This window comes from Camelina sativa, chromosome 11 (genome assembly GCF_030686135.1).
Source record: "Camelina sativa cultivar CO46 ecotype springtype chromosome 11, ASM3068613v1".
NCBI lineage: Eukaryota > Viridiplantae > Streptophyta > Magnoliopsida > Brassicales > Brassicaceae > Camelina > Camelina sativa.
In genome coordinates, this window is record NC_141890.1 from 27812694 (window position 1) to 27817558 (window position 4865).

At 33.7% G+C, this 4865-nt stretch overlaps 2 pseudogenes; both read left to right on the forward strand.

Annotated features, from left to right (window-relative positions):
* Window positions 1–414: 414 nt before the first annotated feature.
* On the forward strand, window positions 415–1405 carry LOC104724215 (uncharacterized protein At2g29880-like; annotated as a pseudogene).
* Window positions 1406–2683: 1278 nt separating this feature from the next.
* Window positions 2684–3621, forward strand: LOC104728313 (uncharacterized; annotated as a pseudogene).
* Window positions 3622–4865: the final 1244 nt, after the last annotated feature.

The window sequence follows — 4865 nt, forward strand, 5'->3', positions numbered from 1 at the left end:
CTTACCACTTTACCTCCATCCTCCATCCTCCATCCTTTGACACATACGTCTTTTAAACATCGAGATATTGAAAATGAGACTATTATTGTTAAATGAGAGACGTTATTAGTGTTTGTTTTAATTCAAATTGTGATTTGGTAAAAGTGTTATTGACTAAATATTCTTTGTGGATATTCTACATTTTCAAATTTTAAATTAACATACACTCTTATCAATCATATATCATAAAATCCCTAAAAAGTAGTATTTGTTACACTTACTTCTCCTATATAATATTGGAGATCCTTTCACTTCTCAAAAGCAAAACAAACCATCTCACGAAAACAATTTGAAGTCATCTTTCGTAAGTTCCCATGTTTATTCATTTCTTTATGTTTTTTTTTTGTTTTTGTTTTTTTGCTTTTTCTCTTTAGAATGGATACCGGAGAAGGGTCGCACACAAAAACAAAAACCAAGAAAAATTCATATAATTCTTGGACATATGAAGAGTGTCAAGAGTTGCAGGCTACATTAGTTGAAGCTATCAAACGGGAGTGGCGTGACAAAAACGGTTCGATAAAGCTACGGTAGAGACAAAGATACTACCAATGCTAAATAAAAAGCTTAAATGCAATAAGACTTACACGAATTACTTAAGTCGAATGAAGACTTTAAGAAGGGAATATAATGTGTATTCTGAACTCTTACGCTTTAGCTCTGGTTTTGGATGGGATCCCATCAGAAAACAATTTACAGCTCCAGATGATGTGTGGGCAGCCTACTTGTTGGTAACTCTAACTTTCCCAAATTTAAATATATTTTAATCACGATTGATAAATAATAATTAATGTATGATGTTTTTCAGGGGCATCCAAGGCATGAAAACCTGAGGACCAACACTTTTGAAGATTTTGAGGATTTACAATTGATTTTTGAAACTGTTATAGCAAAGGGAATCAACACGTTTGGACTTGGTAGTGATTCAAATGCTGAAACTTTTGAAGACGAAGATGATGATCTTCAAGCAAGAGATGATTTGGGGGATGACGACGAGGTGGATGAAGTCTCTGTTAAACCAAAGTTACCTACTAGGAAAAGAGCTAAAACCAGTCGTAATGGAGATCCATTAGATTCAACTAATAATCATGGTGAGTCTTCATAGAAGATATTAACTGAAATGGTTGGAGTTAGCACTCAGATCATAAGTCTGATTCAACAAAGAGAAGAAAGACAACAAAGAGAAGTTGAGCTTAGAGAAATTCAGAAAAAAAAGAATAATGTTTGGGATGCTGTCAAAGAGATTCCTGATTTGGAAGATCATGTCCGCTATGATGCAGTAACCAAAATCCATACGTTGAAAATAAAAGACGTATTTGTGAGCATGTCTGTCGAAGACCGCTTGGGCTGGATTCTCCGTAACACTTAACGTATTATTTTTTTATTTTCTGTTGAATGGAATAAAACAATAGCTAAGTTTAAAATAATTATTCTAATAGTAGTTTTTTTTATTTTAAATTCTCACTTTTCAATGTTGCTTTTTTCCTTAAAAATCAGAATAATAAGTGCTTAGTTTTGAAGTTTAAATAATCATAATAATAATAATAACATGTGTTTTTGTTCACCTCTGGATCACGTACGCTTTACACGAGCTAAACAATTCGTGCATCAAAAGACAAATTCGCTGACAACTGTTATTATTTACAAGCTTACACGAATCAAATAATGCAAATATCTATACATGGTCGAATGTGTGATTCCTTTAAAGCATATATATATGTGAAAGAGAACACGTAAATGAATCCTTGCTAAGTCAATGATACCAAAAGAAAAGTCCCCAAAATTAGGGAAACAATACACGTGTATTAAGATTTAAACAAACTTTCAAATTCAAAATATATAACATATGATTTTTTCCTACTATATCTCATAAGAATCCCTACATATTAGTCTTATTAAGATTTAAAATTTCAGCACTTATATATATAACTTTTCTTTTCTGTTTCTAGATCAGTCGACTAACATTTATATTTTCAAAACAAATAGAAGAGAAGAAGCCCACATCAACCAAAAGCTGTTCGTAAGCTGTTTCAAGAGGTATATATTTGTTCTTCTGAATCGTTACTAGTTCTTGTTGTTATTGTCACTGCACCCAGTTGTGCTGAAGATATATTTGTATTATATGGGAGACATGGTCATAATTACTAATTTGTTTTAATAGGTTACTTTTTTAGATGGATCGAAATGACCATGAAGAGGAAGAGGACACAAGAGTGCATGAAGACGATGATTTTGATGTGGACGTATCTATAATGGTGGTAATGATGACGGTAGGAGCTCAGATTCATAACACACGACAGCAACTCACGGGTGGTGATTATATAGAACGTCCCATTCGTCGACCAGTCACACAGCTCGGAGAAGAATATATACAAAAGGTATTAAAAGATGATCCCGAAGATTTTCGGGTGCTGTATCGTATGATTCCAGATATGTTTTTGAAGCTGTCTAGAATCATCAGAGACAAAACTGGTTTACAAAACACAAAAAAATATTTGTTGAAGAGATGCTTGCTGTCTTCATGCTCACAGTTGGACAAAATGCAAGATATGGCTACGTGAAAAACACATTTCAAAGGTCCAAGTTTGCAGTGAGCACAAGCTTTAATAAAATTTTAAAAGCTCTGCTTATTATAGCTCCAAGTTAGATGGTGAAACCAGATGGTTTAGTGCCACTGAAGATCAGAGAAAGTACACGATTTTATCCATATTTTAAGGTGCATTATTTCATCTTTTGTTTGAATTGATTCTTTTAGTTTTTTCTTCATAGAATTTGACTCTTTTTTTGGCATGTATTATAGAATTGCGTTGGAGCGATAGATGGTACACATATACCAGCAACAGTAGTTGGGCGTGAGGTGGCAAGCTATCGCAATCGAAAAGGAACAATATCTTAGAACGTTTTGGCTGTATGTAACTTTGATCTGGAGTTTATTTACATTCTGAGTGGATAGGAGGGTTCGGCCCACGATTCAAGAGTGTTAAGTGATGCGTTAACTAGAGGAACTAACAAGTTCCAAGTGCCCAATGGTAAAACATTTATAAATTTTCTATAGATCATATGTCTTATATATAGTAACATATATCATCCAAATTTCAGGAAAATTTTATCTAGTTGATTGTGGATTTGCGAATTGTCTCAGCTTTTTAGCTCCATTCTGAGGTGTTAAGTATCATCTACAGGAATTTGCTGGTCAAGGTCGTGATCCTGAAACTCCATATGAGTTATTTAATCTTCGCCATGCTTCTCTGAGAAACGTGATCGAAAGGATATTTGGAATCTTTAAATCTCGTTTTGCTATTTTTAAATCAGCATCTCCTTTTTCTTACAAGAAACAAGCTGGATTAGTCTTAGCATGTGCAGGGCTGCATAACTTTCTTCGTAGAGAATGTCGATCGGACGAAGGTGTGTTCCCTAATGAAAATAATGCAGTTAACAATGGAAATAATTCTGTCAATATAGATGAAAGTGATAGAGAAGAATCTCTCGAGACGCAAGAGCAAGACAGAGAAAATGCAAATAATTGGAGACAATCTATGGCCGAAGACATGTGGAAAGATGCTACGATTTAAAAGTTCATTGATAGATAGATTTTAGTTTTCAAGTTTTGCATTTAATAAAATTGCTACATCTAATAAACTATTGTAGTGTTTGTTTATGTTGAATTTTAAACTCCTAACCTTCCTGGATAGAGGATGAAGGAGCGAACTTATCCATTTCAATTTGTTTCTGTTGTTTCTGTTGTTTTGAATTCAGTTCTTTGTTTTGTTTCCTGCAGTTTTTGATTAAGGTGATATTGGTTGTGTCATGTCATGGTGTTAGCACCTATCTTCTTCTCGCCTCCGTTGCTTGGCTCTATCTTGTCTTTTCTTTGCTTACAACTCTTTAACGATTGGGAATACAACCATCAGCGATTGGTGTTTTCCTCACGTCGTCCCTTCCAGCTCTTCTTTTATTCATGCGTTTTCTACAACCATGACATGCTTGATCAGAGACCCGTTTGTGATTTCCACCACTCCGCGACGTCTCTTTTTCTCTTCAACTAAAACGACGACAAACGGCAACAAAATAACTTCGGCTCGATCTCTTTACTCTCATTAACGAAAGATGACAACGTGTTTGCTTTTTTGGTGCCTGCAATTTCTGCTAAGGTTGTTGTGTGCTCGTGATGCTCAGTTTGCTTTTTTTTTTTTGTTAACGTGGTGAAAAAAGAAATAGAGAAATTAGTGGAATTGATATCTTTTCAATTCTGTTAAAAACTCTCTTTTATTCTATTAAAGTGTTGCAAAATATAATTGATAGAATCAACGAGAAAGATTTGAAAGCTTTTAGAATACTTGAAAATCTATTGTTTATGTCTTCAAATCTATTCAATCAAATTCTTTCATCCAATACCCCTAGTTTAAATTTTAAATCGGTTTGCTAGACACTATCAGTTCCAAAACAATTTTGAATTAAAAAATTTATTACCGTAAAAAGGATATCAAACATTAGAAAAAATAAAGAAATATTTTGTAGCACGGGTGTTATTCTAATATGCGATTAAATTAACATATGCACGTACTTTTCAATGAATAATTGAAGAATTAGTTTGTCAAAAAAAAAAAACTGAAGAATTAATTTTACAGGACACATCTGAAGGATGTGATACAAGAAGAAAAAGGATGCATTCAGTTCTGCCCACGGCATGGGACTCTACGAGTACATTAGGATGGACGAACAATTTGCTGGTATGTTTAACCAGGCAATGTCAGAATCTTCTACCATGCATGATCATGAAAAATATTTCAGAAGTTTACAAAGGATTAAAAAATGTAACTACTTTAGTT